Consider the following 19,535-nt stretch of genomic DNA (forward strand, 5'->3'; position numbering starts at 1 on the left):
TTGAATACATTTGAACTTTGAAATGTCAAATGTGGTATGTAAGTGTGCTTAACTAGCTAAATGTTAGGATTACTGTGGTGGCGGGAGAGAATACTTCGTAACAGGTAATGGTACATGTTGGAGTTGGAGAGTTTTTGCAAAGAGATATGTAGTCATCTTTTTTTTTTTTTCCAGTGTCTGAAAAGTTTGACTGGGTTTTCAAAGTGGAAAAACTGGGACACTCGTATTCCTGTAGAATTTAATAGAAACTTATAATCTTGCTGTAGGTTTTTTGACCAGCCAGATGGAATTTAATAGAAAAATTATATAATTCTTCAACAAAACCTTACAGACGCAGTCTTGCAGTCTATTAAATCCCAGAGGCTTTTATAGTATTTTCTGTAGTACCCTATTTATGTGATGCCTGTTAAACTCTAGAGTTCTCCTTATGGAAAAGTCCTATAGAGATGTGGAGGAAGCACAGGGTATAATAGTGGTGGGGTGTTGGTGAGTCTGAACTGGTGGGTTTGGCTCTTTGGCCTTGATCTTGCAAACTGATCCCTGTGAACAGATCCCTGCATTTCCATGGAGCCCCATTGACTTCTCTGTGGCTCCGTGCGAGCATGGGTGTCCAGCAGTGTGGCTCACCTTGTGGTATCAGGGCCTGCATATGAGTGATTTCATATTAGGGTTTTCAGAGGGTTCACTGAGAGGCCCCAAGGGGAGGGCAGTGTGGAAACATGCAACAGGCCTGGTTAGGAGAGATCCTTGTAGTGTACCTCTGTTCAGCCAGCCTATCAGTTTCATTTGCTCAGGAGGACAGTTTGCAGGAATTGTAAAAACTGGATAAATCAACCTTATTTTGCTCAAAACGGCAGTGACACAGACAGGCCCTGAAAACAGGAACATTCCCAGCTTTCAGAGCACATGATTATCCTGTACTTGGCTATTCCCATAATAAGTGATGTGATTGCTACTATTTCAGGTTGGTGTGTGTTTTCTCTTCACAGTTACCATGGTACCAGTGAAACAGATACATACCGTATGTATAGTTGAACTATAAAAAGACATAAGTCCATAACACAGATTTGCTTTCAGCACTATATTTATGGCATAATGGTGTTAACTACAGTAACTTTTTGCCTCTCACTAAAGCTGCATGCACTTAGTGCTCTCTGTTTTAGATCACGTGTATATTTGTTGTAAGTACCCAACCGTGCTCTGTTCCTATTGAGGTCAATAGGCCTACTAACCTTAATTTGCAATTATGAAATTGCAGAACTACTGATTTTAGTATGTCGCCTCTCACTGAAATCAGCCTGTGTACCGGATGTCTGGCAGGTAGCTAAGGTAACACTGATTTTTAAAGAGGGCTTCAGATGAGATCCTTGCAATTACAGGGAAACTGGTAGAAACGCTAGTGAAAGAACAGAATTACCGGACACATATATAATTCAGATTTGTTAGGGAAGAGTCAACAAGACTTTTGTAAAGGGAGTCACGCTTCACCAACCTGTTAGAATTTTTTGAAGGAGTCAACAAGCATGTGGATAAGGGTGATCCAGTGGATACAGTGTACTTGAATTTTCAGAAAGCTTTTGACAAGGTCTCTCACCAAAGGCTCATAAGCAAACTAAACAGTCATTAGATAAGTGGGAAGGTCCTCTCATGGATCAGTAACTGGCTGAAAGATCGGAAATAAAGAGTAGGAAAATATGTTCCTAATAGAGAGAGGCAAATAGTGGGGCCACCAATGAATCTGTACTGGGACATGTGTTGTTCAACATATTAATTAATGATCTCGAAAAGGTGGCAAACAGTGAAGTGGCAAAGTTTGCAGATGACACAAAGTTATTCAAGATAGTTAAGTCCAAAGCATACTGTGAGAAATTACAAAGGGATCTCACAAAACTGGGTGACTGAATGACAAAATGACAGATGAAATTCTACAGTTCTGAGTGCAAAGTAATGGAAAAAATAATCCCAACTTTACATATGCAATGATATGTTTTAAAAGAGCTGTTATCACCCAAGAAAGATTTTGGAGTCACTGTGGACAGTTCTCTGAAAACTTCCTCTCCATGCGCAGCAGCGGTCAAAAAGGCTGTATCCAGTTTAGGTGGTGGTGTTTTATTAAAGTTTGGATCTGCTCACCACCTCTCATCTGTTGTGGTTGAGAGCAGTGGAAAGGAGTAGATAATTGGTATTGTAGCTATTGGTGTCTGCAGCAGTGGATTTCAGCTGTCCCCATTGGTGAGAATTTCAGTGACTGAATGGCAGAGAGAAGCAAATGGAAGCCAGCTAGCTACTTGAACAAAGCCGCTGTACTGGAAATGTGGAGATATGAATCAGCTTTGAAAGAGATAATGATGTGTTTGAGCTGCTGGTGAGAATAGAGTCCCTGAAAAACTAAAAAAAGATTGACTGTGGCTGAGAGTGTCCGCAAAGAATCATAGAGACATCATCTACTCGTGGTGATAGCTATTATAAGAATGCATTGAAAGAAGGAGTATCGATAGCTCATGAACAGTGACTGCTGGTGCAGAATGTCACAGGAGTTCAAATTTTCTCATTGCCCTAAAGTGTTTCAGGAGCTGAACTCTTCTAACCTCACGTCGTCCCTCAATAATCTTGTGTTCTATATGATTTCTGCAGTACCTCTTGGGCCAGTAACATTGTGAGCTAACTGTGTGCAGGCTCAGGCTGTCAAATATTATTTCTGTTTTCCATATTAGAATGTGAACAGAATCCATCGGAGGATAGTGAATTAGTGTGCTTCCCTCATTTCTGTTCACAGCAGGATATATTTGTTTTGCCTTAATGTAGGGAACTAGAAGGGCTCTTGTATGTATGTTAATTGTACATTGTGTTTCTAAACTCAAGGTAGAGACTTACTATGGCTTGATCCTGCACTAGTCAAGTCAATGGATTTTTTTCTATTGTCTTCAATGTAAGCAGGAGCAGGCTCCTAGATTGTTGATTCACAAGCGAGGCAAGTGGGTAAGATCTTTTCTTTGGCATGTGCTGTTTCTCAAGGTGGTGCTGTTGTGCTTTGTTCATCATTTGGTTGTGGTTTACAAGCTGAATTCTGTTCTTCTGCCTAAGAGCATATGGCCTTGGCATCTCAAGTCTTTCAGTATTGTTGGTTTATTGCTGATAGAAAGGATTTCAGCACAGCCTTCCCTGAGTTGGATTTCTACATTTGTTTTATGTTTGTTTAGTGATATTTGCAGTATTGCCATCCCCAAGCATTCAAAAATCGTCAGGTCCCCGAAATCATGACACTGGCTTAAAAATAATTAGATTCAAAACTGAAGCTGGGTTCTTTTAGTTTGCTTTCTGGGATTGGAGCCTTTAGGGGGTCACTTTTTCAAACTTTCATCTATACAACTAGGAAGGCTAGAAACTTTTTTGTTTAAATTAAAGCTGAGTGTTTCACAAAATCATTGACTGCAGGAGCTGGGGATAGAGGAAAACACCAAACAGTATGAGACTTGTAATAAAATCATGAGAGTTGGAAACACTGGGTGCCAGTCATGAGTACGTTTGAAACTTCAATTAGGCTCCACATGGGCACCAGAGTTTGTCTTAGTGGATCCAGTTGCTAGATTAGAGGCATAATTACTTGGGCTTGGGAGTTCTTTTTAGTGGTCTTTTGATATGTTAATTTAATTTTGTATGTATTTTTTTTAACATCTTGTAGTATTTGAGCATTGAGTGTATTCATGGTTGACGTCCCATAGCCAGAAAATCTCAGTGGGACTCTTGACTCAAGGCTCTGTTTGGGCTGATCTGATTGCAGAATTGGGGCCTTAAATTGTAATTTAAATAATAAAAAATAGACAACTCTTTTTAGACCCATGTAGAAGTTCACATGCCTAAACTCAGTAAACACATCAGCTTGCTGCTGTAAACCTCTTTCCTCGCCACATCTCTCCATTACTGTTTGTTACCATCACCCCCACCACAACACACATTTCATCATGTCCAAATTAGAGAGCATCTCATTCTTCTGTTTGTACTGTAAAGCAGCCAGCATATTTTTGGGTGCCGTGAAAATAACTTTACATCAGTGAAGAAGAAAACAAAGAACCTCCTAGCTGAGTTTACCTCTTTGAAGAAAGCTTGAGTGAACAGGCTTTGCAGCATGGCCAGAAAGTTAACAAGCTGTCAGCAAAGTTGGGAAACAAATTCTCTAAGGTGGGAAATGGAGGACTGAGAACCCACTGCTTCCATCCCCACAGATACAAATGTAGGGGCTGTCAGCTTAAGTGCCCCAACTGATCTCAGCTATAAGGGTAAGCCACAAATAGATATATGATCTTGGAGATATACAGGACCTGAACCCTGAAGGGCTTAATGCAGAATGCTGCTATTTGTTTACTGGCGCCGTTACTGTATAGAGTATATTATACCTGTGCTCCGGAAACCTGCTTCCAGATTGTTTCTGGGTGCAATTCCAGGTTCTATTTTTGATCTCTAAAGTGGCCCTGATCATGTAGTTCAAATGGTGGTTAGAATCCAGAGGTTATTATTCTCAGAGTCTGCGGTGTACACTGGAAGAATTTGTATTGTAAACTCTGAAATATTTTAACCATAGTAAACTATATTAATTTTGATATTTGTTGCTTAAAGAGACAATATCAGCTGAATTTTTGACCCCACATTCACATTTTGAAAAAACAGAAATGCTTTCGTGACATTTTAAAAAAATCTGCTGAAACAATGTTTTTGTTTGGCTTTAAAATTCCTCTGCACTGTAACAGGATGCTAGTTACTGCTTTGAGAATCAGAAACTAAAACTAGCTATGAACAGAAGTGAATCTGATCAGCCTAGTTTTCATTGTTCAAGCAGTGTGAAATCTGTATAAAGTAATCGCACAACATTAAAATGGGCAATAGTAAATTAGAATTTTGAAATTTGTTCGGTGCTAATAATACAAAATGTTATTCGTGACATAGGTACAGAATTACCTGCTTAAGCACCGTCTACCAACAGTGGGGAATTAGACTCCCTAATAAGTCAATTCTCCTTTGCATTTAGCCAAAGTTTATTTTCAAGCTTTGTCTGTTGATTTTTTGGTCTGTTCATGCGCCCTCAATCTGTGTTTCTAGTATACAGTAAATGCCTTTCTTCCCCTAAATTGTACCAAATGCTCAGGGGTGAGTGAAGGTGCCCACAAATTATAAAAGAAATGGAGGACAGTTAGATTGGTGTTCCATATCCAATATGGATAGTACAACTGAAATCATATAAATGTATAAACATTCCGCATGTAAGATTCTTGAGATATGAATCATCTATATTTTGTGTCATGTAGAACGCCAAGTCCACCGTTGGAGCTTAAATTAATAATAATGCAGTGAAAAAGGCCATGTCTAGTAAGGCTTCTTTCTATTGATCATTAGTAAATAAATACCGTCACTTTATGCTTCCTTAAGGCACTGGCAGCTTTCTCATCCCTTCCGTGACTCCACATTTTTATTGTGATAGTTCTACACAGAGCTACAATCAGTTTCTGTGAGTGACAAGATTAGGAAGTTATGTTCTAATGTTACATCTTTTGATGGATGTGATTGTGAGAATTCACTCCTGCAGAAAATGTGAATAACATCTGTCCATGTGCTCCTAAGATTGCTAAGGAAGTTCTGTCAGTTATTCTGCAGCTGCGTGCAAGTACCTCGTCCATTGATCCTTGGCCAACTTGGCTTGTTAAAACTTTCCTAGCGGCTCTGTTTTCATTCATCACTGCAGTTGTAAATCCATCTGTTAATAACAGTTACTTTCCTTGAAATGTTACTAGCTTGCTTGACCTATATACTGCTCATTTAAAAAAAAATCAGTGTCTGTTTTTTTCAAAAGGAAAAGCTTTCAAGTTATCAACAAGTCTTGAACTTGACTTTTCCTCCATATCTACTGAAAAATGCACTGGCAGCTCAGCCCTAGGAACATTCAACAAACAGAGACATATGGAGGAAATGCAGCCATCTCTGGGATGAAACATGGCTGCTATTTAACAGTGCACTACTGTAGCAGTTTTGGACAGGAATTGAAGGATCTTTTATCCAACTAAAACTGTAAGGAAAATCTTGGGAGATGGAATGAAATCATTCAGGTTGGAATTTGGCCAGAGCATGGGAGAGTGGGGATGGAGATTAACATCTTTAATGAGCACAAGTGGCCAAGACTTCCGTTTTAGATAGAACCCCCAGAACAGTAACCTGAACAGAATGCTGTAGTAGGGTTTTCGTACTGACTCGGGAGGAAATAAAGTCCACAGTAAGGTACTGACTCTCCAAAGTGATTTCTGAAAAACCTTATTTCCCCCCCTCAAAGTACTGGCTGCATCCATTGTAGCTTAGCTTATGAGATCAGGCAAAGTGATAGAATGAGGTTGAGTGGCTAATACTGTCATTTTGAGTTTTTCCCCAGATTGTAAAGTACATTGAGTAAGACACTGCCAGTTTTACAGCGTTATTCTTCAGAGTAGAACTGCACTTCAAGGAGCTTCAGTTTTTAAGGTCTAAACACGTTGATTTTGGGAAAAATTTCAATCATTACACTCAGCCCAGCAGTGTAAAAATTCATACTATAGGTAACTTCTTCATGTTTTTCTACTTTTTGCTTCTGTCAGTCCTGAGGGGCTTTAGTGGGATGGGTCAGATTTTGATGTCATTTACTTCTTCATGCTTGTGAAATTGCTTGAAGACAATGTGGGACTGCACAAGTGTAAATAAGTCTATAGAATCTTTATTACTGGTAATGATGCACAGACTGAAAAGGCGGTGAGTGGGGGACCCCAGCTTGACTCTCAAATTCCAGATTGAATTAGGAGAGCTGCAGTTGGAAAAGATCCTCATATTACATGCAAGCTGTGCATCTTTTGTGTGGAATCACTGGGACCCGATGAATATTGACTTCATCACTTTTTGTGGAATAACTATATTATGGGAAAGGGGCGGAGTAGGCTGTGATACAGCATAGCACCACCTTGCTGAAGCCATTACTTATTCTCCAACATTTCTGCTTTAGCTTTAAGAAAGAAAGTTTCTAGGCATTATGGTTGAGAGAAAACTCTTTACACGCCATGGGCAGTTCGACCAGTGCAGTAATGACTACCTGAGTCTGTAGACAGCCTGAAACTAAAGCTCTGACCAATGGGTATTAACTCAGATGTCTGGGACTTTAAAATATCAACGTTTAAATCATGGACATTAAACTTTTATTGCTCATGAAAACATGGAAGAAAGGAAAGGGATGTCATATTTTGAAGATCTGCACAATCTCCTGTGATTAACATTGTATTCCGGTGACATGAGAGTGGGTGCCATTCGGGATTTTTATTTCAAATTGTGTGGGTTTTTTTCCAAAGGAGGACTTCAAAGAAGAAATGTGCTGTGGGAATCCCTTGGGTAAGACCTACTATATACAATAAGAGCTCCTTGCAAGGTAGATCATATTTTGTTGTTACTATATCCTTATATTGTCTTAAGGACATTCCAGTTTGTTGGCCGTACTGACTTGGCTACAGTGTGGACACAGAACTTCTGGACATGTCCACGAGTCAATGTATTCTAGGTTGGACTGGTAGCTGGTCTTTCCTTTAGATCTCTGCCTCCAGTGTCTTACAGATGGAGTTGTTTCTATACTAGTCTAGTAAATCTCTCCTGTTGTGTTTCTCTCTCTCTCCTTTTTCAGGATCCATTGCTTTCACATTCATTAAAAATGCTCACAGGACATATTTATTTGTTCATTTCCATTCCATTTAGTAAGTGTTTTGGGAAATCTACAGAGCTGCACTCATGGAGTGATGGAAAGGAAGCAAGTTACTTGCAGAGTCTCCATTTCCATTCTCTGACATACTGAACTCCTCACTGTACACTCTCCTTTAACTAGGCTACCTACAGTACTTTATTTTGTACAGTGCTGTCTCTTTTACAGTCAGGCTCAGGTGCATTCTAAGTATCTTACATTTATTAGCTGGGATGCGATGACATGAGTATGGGTATGGCTAGTTACATTCCTCTTGACCTGGGGAGCGTGAATATCCTGCTGTGCTGAGGAAGAGCTGTGTGTGCTCGGAAAGAAGAACAGGAACTCCTCCAGGAAGTGAGTAATTCTGTTTTTATTATGCCCATCATAGATGAGTGCAGATAGACATGATACCAGTTACACCAATATGCAGTGCTTCTGCCGTTCTGCTTACTCTACAAACGTCAGCTCCCCGCTTCTCGTCCTCTCTCACCGAGTTACATAAAACCTGCCCTATCCCAAGTGCATGCAAAGAGTACATTTTGTGTCAGGCTCAAAGAAGAAGGCTTTTGTGCTGCTTTTCCTGGATGGGAAAGCATAATAAGCTTTTAAACAGAGTATTGTGTGTAATATACTGTTTAATAGTGAAATGGTCCTTTGTTAATGCTTCAGCAAGTCAACCATTTTCTTAGTCAATAAGTTACTGTATGTGCCTAAAACTAACTGTTCATGAGATTAAGCAAAACTTTCATGTCTGTCAGTGACATGCCCCTGGATATGGCTTGTCATAGTTTTTCTTTTTTGATTTCTTTAACTGTCCTCAGAGACTTTGAAAACCTTTCTAACAATTCTTACTGACTGCAATGACACACGTTAATGGAAATATGGCAAATAACCGCAGGCTATAAAATTCAGTGAGTAAGATGCTCATGACTCTAGCAGATGTGTAAATGTTTAATTTTTACATCAGCAAAAGCTTTTTATGGAGAAATCCTCTTTTCTCCTAAAAACAAATGCCAGCAAGTTTTTTGTCTTAAAAGGTTGTTCAACATTACTGTTTGCTTTCCCAAGACTTGATGCTACTTATTTTTGTGACGCTTAGTAAATAATATTCTAATTTGTTGCACAATATCTTTCCTCTCTTAGACAGTGGAAAAAGTTGACACGGCTATTGGATTTGTAAAAAGAGACTCATATTTAAAAAAAATACTAAAGTGTCAATAGGCATTGATTTGTGGCTTTATCCTATTTATGAAGAAGTACATGGAAGTCTGTTATGTTTGATTTATTGTTTTGTAGAGTTAGAATGCATTATTTGATTTCATTTATATAGCACTGCAAGGGGGCATGGTGGTTTATAGGAGAACATAAACGTGATGGGATATTAATTTGGTGTGGGTATTTGAGAGATGTAGCAAAGTGCTTTGCTTTGCCTCCATGTATACATTGAGTGAGTGAGTGAGTGAGTTTTGGCTCCCTAAGTGCTTTTTATAAATGTTAAATTACAAACATTGAAACTAAATGCTATTCCACTAAAATCAGTGGGACCAGGGTTTGTCTTATGGCAATTAAATCTAGACCAGATTCTGTTCTGTTAGACTGGTGTAAACCCAAAATAATTCACTTATTCTGTCCCATTGTACCAGTTAGGTGAATACTCTACAGTAGGTGGGTAATGTAAATAAATGTTCTACAAAGATGCTGAGTTTTCAACTAGGAGGTCTTTAGATGGATTATCTCAGTTGATTGCAACTCCCACAGTATCATATGAGGAGAGGGGCATTTTCTAAGGTAGCTAGGACTTGAAACAAAATAGCTTTATAGATCAAAGCCAAAACCTTAATCTTTACCCAGGTATCATCTGGCAGCAAGTACAAAATATATCACAGCTTTCTCTCATCTTCCCTTTTGTGTAAACTAGCACAGAAATGCTAGCTAAGATCCTTCTTGTAAGACAAACTTTGTCCTCAGCTACACCCCTGCAACCCCACTGCCCATTTAACTCCAGTCTTACGGATGGAACTGAAGGCAGAATCTGGCTTCTAGTTATATTGAAATGTTATGAATCAGTTTCCCATCCTATAAATGTGACAGCCAAAGCAAACAAGATGTTAATAATTCAGCTCTGCTGGCTATTTTGGCATTAATTAACACACACAAAGAAGCAAAAGCATAATTGATAGTCATGTTATTGACTCCATTTCAGTGTTTTTAAAAGCAAATGACTATCTGTGGGGGGAATGCATGACATACCACCAGCATCAAAAAGATATCCATAATAGGAATTTTGTTTTGTAGTCCTTTGAATATGAAGCCAGCAGACCTTACAATCCTCTTACAAAACATACTTATGCACTTTGCTAAGTTTTGATAACTAGACACCCTGCAGAATTAAAAAAAAATAAACCTGATCTTGAGCTCCTTCCAAACTACTAACAGCTCTCATTACATTTTATGGTTTAGGGAGCAAAATATAAAAACTGTCTGTAAGGGCACAGGATGCCAACTATTCTGAAAAGATAAAAATTTCTGATTATTTTACAGGGTCATGAACTGCCTGACTATAAATCAGTGTTATTCCTGTAAAATTTGCGCTTCAGCTTTTTGGAACAGATTTTCGGACACTGTTCAGTGGAATACTTTTTAAAGTATTCTTTACCCAGAGTCATAAGTAAATCCCACCAGGCTTTAAATAACCTGTACTGTAATGTCACTGTGGTTACACATGAGAACAATTAGTAGGGCCTGCCTTGTTTTATCTACTACATTACTGGCAGTGTGTCAGAAATGCCATACTTCGGAAATGTCATGTTAAGAAATATTTTCCATCGTCCACTTGAGTGTGGGCCTTGTTATGAATTTGACTTAAAAAAATCACACTGGCTGTGAAAATGTGACAGATGGTCTTTTATTTCTGTATTGCATCAGTTTTTAAACTAATTTCATTTAGTAATAAACATGTATCTGGGCCCTATTTGGAGACTCAGTTACATTTTCTTTGCACTTGCACAAAAAAAGTCTGTGTAATAAAAAAAAAAAATCAGTTCAAGGGGAAAAAAATCTTAAAGTAATATACCTGAAATTAAGGACAGTTGAGTGGATTTCATGCTTAGTTCCACTAGTCATTCTCAGTGTGTTGATTTTTAAAAAATTATTTTGGTATATTGCTTTGGAAGAATAGTAGTTCTGTTTTGTCACTTTCTTTCCTCTTAACAAATTGCTTTGTCGTCTATACTCTCTGAAGGTATAGTTTAAAATATATATAATGTGTGGGTACTTGTGTGCGTGCGCCCATGCGGTATCCTAGTTACTGACAAGTCCAGCATAAGCTGTCTTCATCTAAACTTCTGAAACATCTTCTGAACAGCCTTCAGAGCTTAACTTCTAACCTACTAACATCTTGGACTGAATAACTGTTGTGTGGCTCAAAATTCTGTGACCACTCTCGCTCTCTCCCCCTTCCCCCCATAGAGACCTCCATTACAATCCCCCCCTCTCTGTTCAGACCCCCCTGTGAAGACCGCCTCTGAACAAGGACCTCAAGATGGCAGCCTCAAAACCCACAGGCTTCAGGCTTTCCCCCATCCTGTGGTGGACTTCTGCTTAAAGACAGGCACAGGAAGTGCCTCTTCTGCTTGGATTAATCCCACATCCCAAATAAATGCTTGGTTTGCTTTTTGTTCTCTACTCAAATCTGAAAATCATGGGATGCGAGATCCTGACTCCAATTCTTAGAATAATCCAAGAGAGAGGTGTTGGACCCAGAAGTTCCAGGCTCTAAGACCCCTGTACCTGGCAAACCTGTATCTTTCATCAAGCAGTCAGGTGATGCCCAAGGCCCTCAGCAAAGACGTGGCACCAAGTAAAGAACCAGCACGAATGGTGGATTTGACACCAGCCCAGAACAATGTGGATTTGGTCGGAGCCCCGATTCCAAAGATTTGGGACTATATGCTGCTCCTGAAACTGTTACGACTGGCATTTAGCAATCTGAGTCCAACTGGGAGCAATATCAGCCCATCATGCTTAAATTCAGTTACATTCAGTTTTCTGACACCCTGTGGCATCAAGAGTCATCATGGGCCTTCTTCACGCCTGCCCTCCAGTTAAAGATCTAGCTCACACCTGAACCTTAATGTGGTTCTCCTGAAGCTCATGGACCCTCCCTTCAAACCTCTGTCAGAATGTTTGCTTGTTATGCCAGCTTACCATCAAGATGGTCATCTTAGTTGCCATCATGTCAGCATGATGAGTCTGTGAAATCCAAGCCTAATGGCTGAACTGCCATACATGTCATTTCACAGGGACAAGGTGTTAATGAGACCACATACCAAATTAATTCCCAAGGTGATCTCAGAATTTCATCTGAATCAATTGCTGGTCTTCTTTCTGAAACCTCACTCTTCTCCTACAGAAAGAAACTTTGCACTCTGGACATCTCAGGAGCTCAGACAAGACTAAGTCCTTCCAGCCTTCTCACCATCTCTTTGTGGCCTTTTGAGATATATCCAGGGGCGGCTCTACAAATTCGGCCGCCCCAAGCAGTCATGCCCGGGAGGCGCCCCGAGCTGCGGGAGCAGCGGACCTCCCGCGGGCATGACTGCGGAGGGTCCGCTGGTCGCGCGACTCGGCTGGACCTCCCGCAGCTGCGGGCGGTTCGCTGGTCCGGCGGCTCCGCTTGAGCTGCTGCAGTCATGCCTGCGGGAGGTCCAGCCGAGGCGCGGGACCAGCGAACCGTCCGCAGTCATGCCCACGGGAGGTCCGCTGCTCCCGGGGCTCCGGTGGACCTCCCACAGGCATGACTGTGGCAGGTCCACCGGCCCAGCCTGCCGCCTCCCCGGGAAAGGGCCGCCCCAGGCGGGTGCTTGCCCCGCTGGGCTCTGGAGACGGCCCTGGATATATCAAAGGGCCAGACAGTCTTCCCAGAGACTCACCAAGTGGATTACACTGAACATTTCCATTGGTTGCCTGCTGGCTGGTGAGCTTCTCCCTCCGAACGTCAAGATGCATTCCCCCAGAGCACAGCCTGCTTCAGAAATGTGTCAGCCTCAGAGATTTGCAAGGCAACTACTAGGAGTAAGCTGCTGACCAGGGCCGGCTCCAGGCACCAACGAAGGAAGCAGGTGCCTGGGGCGGCCAATAGAAAGGGGTGGCAGTCCGTCCTTTTTTGAGGTGGCATGTCCAGGTCTGCAGCGGCAATTCGGCGGCGGGTCCTTCAGTGCCTCGCTTCCTCTTCGGCAGCACTTCGGCAGCAGCTCAATCGCCCTGCTTCAGTCTTCGGCGGCACTTCGGCAGCGGGTTCTTCAATCGGGTTTTTCTTTTCTTCTTCTTTTTTTTTTCACCGCTTGGGGTGGCAAAAAAGCTGGAGCCGGCCCTGCTGCTGACCTTCAATGAACGTTACACCATTGACATGGCAGCCGGGGCAGAAGCCAAGTTTGAAATGGCAATACTGCAAAATTTGTTTGAGTTGCGACTCTTCAGTCCTACCATCCAAGGAGGTTACTGCTTGCCCATCACCTACAGTGGGATCCACACTGACACATACTCAAAGAAAGGTTAATTACCATGCAGTAATTGTGGTTCTTCAAGATATTGTAGTCAGTGTGGATCCTATGACCTGCCCTCTGTCCCTGCTTTCAGAATTCTCAGGAAACACAGGCTTTCAGTTACAAGGAAACTGAGGGAGTGTTGTGGCTGTTCCACCCTTTATGCCCTTTTATGGGACCATGAGGAGGGTCAGGGTGCATGCATGGCCTCAAGTGATAGTGCTGGCTAAAAGAATCCGGTGTTGTGTACATGGGGCATATGGGAACTTTCAGTAGGTTCTGCACTGACTGCAACATCTTGAAAAACCACAAACACCATAATGTAAATAACTGTTATTTTCCCCACCTCACAGAGGTGCTGCAAGGAGAACAGTAAAAAGTTGGTGAGGTGATTAGTTACTGTGATAATGGAGGCTATTTAAGCACCTTAGACACAAGTCTCACGTGTCCTAGTTAATTCTTAAGTATCGGGCAAAACAAGTTTTGCTCATAAAGCTTAGGGACAAGTTCTGGCTTTAATGGAAAAATGGTGCATTTCAACTGGTTACGCTGTCACATAGTTAAAGTGTTTTTGAAATATCAAATTTTTTGTGTGTATGAAGCACAAACAAGATGTTTTTTACCCAGTTCTTTTCCAGTTCTTTTGCTTTCAAGACATAAAACTCCTGGCATGCTGATAAAAGATGTTGCCAACATACCAGCTCTTTTCTTTTTGTGGTTGCAGCGTTCTCAAGTATGCAACACACTACACTTAGTTTTGTTTTGGTTTACTTTGTTGTAGTTATGCCAACATAACATAACACGCAAACTCTGGACACATCAAAGCAACTTTGTCAGAGATGTTATCTTTCATGTGATGATTTATGCGTCCTTGTCATCTTTGAATTCAACACGGGTTACTTACATATTGATTCTACATGCTTTCCTTCCCCAAATTGCTAAGTCTGGGATGCACATGGCTTATATCCATGTGATATGTCTCTAGGGCTGTCATTCGGGAGCCAGCTATAAGCGTTAACATAACCAAACTTCTAGAGAGTTTTAATTTACAGTTCTGTGGGAAATGTATCCAAGACACTTCAATTTCAGTTCAGTTCATGGGCTACTCCATTGTTTTTAGTGCACAAGGACATAATTGAATGCAATTGGAGTTCAAAAGCCAGTCAAGACCAGAGTGGCTACAAACAAGAACTCATCCGGCATATTGTTTTCTCGGTCATATTTTGAATAAAACAAATGTGTAAACAAAGTTTAGTCTCTAAGTTAACTAAGATAATTAACAGTCTAGCTGTATGTGTCTGGCTTATATAAATACATATTCTTATTGCACTACAGTGTTACATACAATAACAATAACAATAACCCTGTTTCATTTCTATGAAACGTTATCAATTTAATCCCTATTCTATTCCGTTGATCTTTTCCATATCTGTACTTGTTCCTGGTGTCAGTGAATACAGAGAAGTTTAGTGTTCCCATTTTTATTGTGTCTTTCAGTTATCTCACAATGTTAGTGATTGTGTGTAGTGTTAAAAATGTATATTCAGGTCCAGGATTAAATTACTTTGTTCCTAATGATGTTACATGCACACCTGCATGTCAAAACAGCCAAGAGAATTACTTGGTATAGTGAATCTAGACCATAACCACTTGATTTCCTCCTAAATTAAAATTCTCCTTATTTCCAGTGGATTCTTTTACTGAAATGATATAGCTGAAGACAAGGAAAATTAAAACTCCTTGTATATGAATCCTTATTAAAAAACCAGCATAGAGTATGAACTCGCAGACATACTGTATTTAGGATTGTTTTAACATAAGCACAGCGTGTATGGCCTGATGTCAAGGAAATGACAAAAGCAAGGCCACTGTAGGCTAACTATAGCTTCAGTTCTTCACACTCTACATGTGCAGGATGCTGCTTGCACATCCTCCCCATTGTAAGGAAACTTTGGTAGGGATCTTTCCCAGCGTGGTAGCTGGTACTTTCAATTTGACAGAGACAAGCAGCTACAACTTTTAAGGCCATGTCTAAACTAGGGGAAAAAAGTATAATTTGAACATGTTAGCTAGCACAAATTGCAATCCTACTAGGGTAGGTCCATACTTACCGCACGGGTTGACGCGGTGAGTTCGACTTCTCGGAGTTCGAACTATCGCGTCTAATCAAGACGCGATAGTTCGAACTCCCCACGTGCTCCGGTCGACTCCGGAACTCCACCGCCGCAAACGGCGGTGGCGGAGTCGACCTTGGAGCCGCGGAGTTCGACCCCGCTGCGTCTGGACGGGTAAGTCAGTCGAACTAAGGTAGTTCGACTTCAGCTACGCTATTCGCGTAGCTGAAGTCGCGTACCTTAGTTCGACACCCCCCCGTAGTGTAGACCAGGCCCTAGTGTAGACCATGTAAATTGTAGTTTGAACCTAGTTAGTTGGTTGAGGTAAGTCTGGGCTCCACCCTAGGATATGTTGACCATCTAACGTGTTGAAGATGCACCAGTTTTTTTCCTCAGTGAAAAGGCCTCAATTGGCCATTTTGCTGGCTGCCTCAATTCTACTTCTGTAAAGTGGGGGTAATAATATTTCTATAGCTGACAGGAGGCTTGTGATAAACTACCTAATGTGTGTTAGGTTTTCAAATACTATGGTGATGGGGCCAGGTATTATTTATATTATCGGTAGCACCTAGGATCTTCAGTCATGGACCAGGACCCGATTGCGCTAGGCACTGTACAAACACAAAACAAAAAGACAGCCCATGCCCCCACGAGCTTACAATCCAAGTAAGGTAGGTAGATGGGTCATAGAGCATGCCCTGAAAGTTCACAGATATGGGCAGTTCTGCATCAGGAGGGAAGAAAATTCCAAATGTGAGGTCTGTGCATAACTTGCAATTTATTTTTAGTTCTCAACGTGAAAGACAGGTTTGGTTGGCTGGGGTGGTAAATATGCTAACTGACACTTCATTACAAAATAAAATGTTGTGTTACACATTATTTATACAGCTGGCATAGTGAAAAACTGCCATTTTGTGTGCTTGGCTGCAACTATGACTTTTCTTAAGTGCAGTGGTTATCTGTCAATAGTGACACAGTACTGTGGAAAAGTTGGTGAGATGTCACTGGTCATTTAAAATGATGAAAAAATATGTTCTTCTCTATGTGGCTACATTGGTGCAGATGTTTGCTATTGTCTCATCAAGAATTAAATGTAATTGGTCTGTCCTACTATGACTTTAAGATAGTCAAGAGAACATTATCTCACAATAAAAAATAATTGAAATCTCCTTTTAGGCTAGTGCACATGTGGCTAATATGGACGTTGGCCACAGATGCTGTAATTATGGTTTTAAGACTTGAGATAATTCTGAAGGGAACCTGATTCTGATCTCATATACATTGGTGTAACTGCATAGACTTCAGTTGAGTTGCTCCTCATTCACATTGGTGTGAGATCAGAATCAGACCCTAAATCTTTATTACTGATACGTTTGTGTGCATGATGTGTATCTCACAGTATATCAGAGGACTCCACCTTTTGTAAACTGTATTTTCAATAGCATATTTAAAGATGGATTTATCCAGGTTCTGAGTAAAATTACAAAGCAAGGAGGACAGAACAAACCTTTTGGTTTGCAGCGACTGTGATTTGTGCTTCCTTTGTGTGCTATGACAGAAGTGAATGCACAGGCACTTGGGTTTTGTAAGCATTTGACCTTCAGCCTTGAGCTTCACAGCACACTTGAGATATATTTGCATATGCTATTTAAAATCTGTACAGTTGTTCATTGGACCTTATATAGAAATTCACATTATCCCGGTTCACTGTGTCTGGGCAATGGAATTATGTACAAACCTGGGCTTTCTAAATGTTCCTAATGTTCCACCACTTCCCTCCCCCAGAAAATTTTGACTTTTTGTCAGAAAACTCAAAATCACCCAAGTTTTCACTCACAAATAGAAATTTGTTTTGGCCAAAAGTGGACACTTTCTGCCGAAAATGTGTAGTTGAAAATCCAATTTTCCATTGAAAAACAGCCCTTTTGGTGGAAAACTTTCAACCAACACTAGCAAGAGAATGTGAACTTTTGAGGTCACAGATGGACATTAAAGAGCAGCAGTTGGAGGAAATATTCTTTCCCCAAAACTCAATGTTTTGCACTCAGCAGAGCACTTCCCCAGAGTTAACCTTTTGCAAGATAGCTTTGATTTGTGTAGACATGTGACATGAGAAGCCCTAGTTTTTGATAACGCATGTTGGCTTTGATGAGTTTGGGGTGAACTAAAAGAGAAGTGAGGCTGGGATTTTCAAAGTCTCTAGGAACTCTGTTGTCGAAATCCCATTGAGAATCAATAGGATTTAGTCACCAGAATCCCTTAAACTGCAGGCAATTCAGCACCTGTGAAAAATTCGACCATGGGTTTCTAGGGTGCAACATCATTTTAACTAATAGGACTTTGAATATTGTTTTGTACAGACAATCAGTTTACAATAGGAATTTTCTTCACTGGTTTATCGAGACCTTAGAATGGATTTCCATAAGTGTTTCCTATAGGTTGCTTTTGAGGGCAAACATGTCTGCTGCAGAGTGATTTTTTTCTTTCTTCCAAAACGTCTTAGTGATGATTGGGTTGGGAAAAAATGTGAGCTGTTATCAGTAAATATTTTAGGAGAAACAAAAATCTGAAAGATTGTTCGTCCTAGTAGATGTGATTATCTCTCAAAGCAGAAAATAAGAATATGCCCCATCTGTGTGCTGCTGGACAGTTTTGAATGGTTTGTAATTTAAAGAAAAGAGGATTTTTTGGAGGAAGGGTGTCAATCTGAATTCTTTGCTTATTCCAAGAGAATAAAAAAGCACTAAAAATTCCCCCAAGTGTTCAACCTGCAACATTCTAGCTACTGATTCAGTGTCATTAATCTGGTTCTCATGAGATTCTATTATTATGGCAGTTAAAAATCAATTGACAGAGTCCATTCTTATCACCAAGAAACTTTATATGCATCTGTATGAAAGTGACAGATTGCCAGAGTCAAGTATTCAGAATGCTTAGACCGATAAAGGACTCATTTAGAATCAGGCATCCTCAATTTTGCAGCTGCAGTGAATTGCTAGTGTAACCCACCTTAACCCCTGTAGGTCTTTGTCCCCTGCTACTGACTGGATCGCATGGGAGATTTGAGTCTGCCCATTGTCGCCTGCCACAGGACCGAGTCCTTTAGCTCGGTCAGCAGAGGCTCATGCTTTTAGATCCAGAGATCCCATGTTAATTCCCCACAAACCATCCATCCAGGGGGTTATCACACTAGGAAAAAGCATGAATGAACTGCAAGCACAAGACTGTGATTTATTTCATTGTGGGCACAAAATTGTTTAAAAATCAGGGCTGCAATATTTACCTTTTCCCTTTCTTTAAAAATACGAGTATTTCTCGAGGTGCCCTTGTTATGGTGCGGTTCATATGAATTTTTCAACACATCACACTGGAAGAATAATCTTCAGCATTAAGGAAAACTTGGAACAACTCTTCGAATACAGGTTAGGTTTTCTTAACATACGCAGGGAGAAATCCAGGCCCTCGATGCTTTTGCCTTCTTAAAGAAAAACACATAACGATTTACATGGACCGAGCACCTTGTCCTCACCCTACCACAAAGAACATTTAGGTTGGGATGTTCAAAATTTTCAGCATTGGCTTAATTCTCTTCCCACTGAAATGAACTGGAGCTTTTACTATTGATTTCAGTGGGATCAGAGCTGAGCGAACACTGAGTGCTTTTGAAGATTTCACCCATGGAGTGCACAAGCCTCAGGATTTAGGGGATGTTCGAAAACTTGTGGTCTGTAGTTCTTTCTTTATAGATGTGCACATATGCCTAACCTGCAGGTTTAAATTTTGCCATTCCTTGGTATCATAGCTACATATCCTTACTATATGTTAGTACCTTTGTAATCCAGGCACACTCTTTACTAATTTTTGTGTTTTAAATTTCTTTGACTAGCAAATGTATTTAATTACCACCAAACACTGTTTACTTCTTGCTGATGGATGGTAAAACCTTAAAGCCAGTTTTTCATAAACATTTCCAGGAACCTGGTGCAATCTTGATGGTGTGAGAACAGCTAATGAGGTCAGCCCTAATTCTTACTTATCTTGGGATTCAGCCCTTCCGCAGTTGTTCTTCAATAGTGAAATTCTTGGTTCAGAGCCAGTATTGAGAGATGGAACCAGCAGGGAGAAATTGTGTAGTTTGCTGAT

The 19,535-nt window shown here is 40.6% G+C and overlaps 1 protein-coding gene across 5 annotated transcripts in view; it reads left to right on the top strand.

The window, feature by feature from the left end:
- CMSS1 (cms1 ribosomal small subunit homolog) overlaps positions 1-19,535 on the top strand; it is a 385,325-nt gene that overhangs the window by 263,013 nt on the left and 102,777 nt on the right. The window lies entirely within an intron of this gene.

Source organism: Mauremys reevesii, linkage group 1 (assembly GCF_016161935.1).
Source record: "Mauremys reevesii isolate NIE-2019 linkage group 1, ASM1616193v1, whole genome shotgun sequence".
In the NCBI taxonomy this organism is placed as follows: Eukaryota; Metazoa; Chordata; order Testudines; family Geoemydidae; genus Mauremys; species Mauremys reevesii.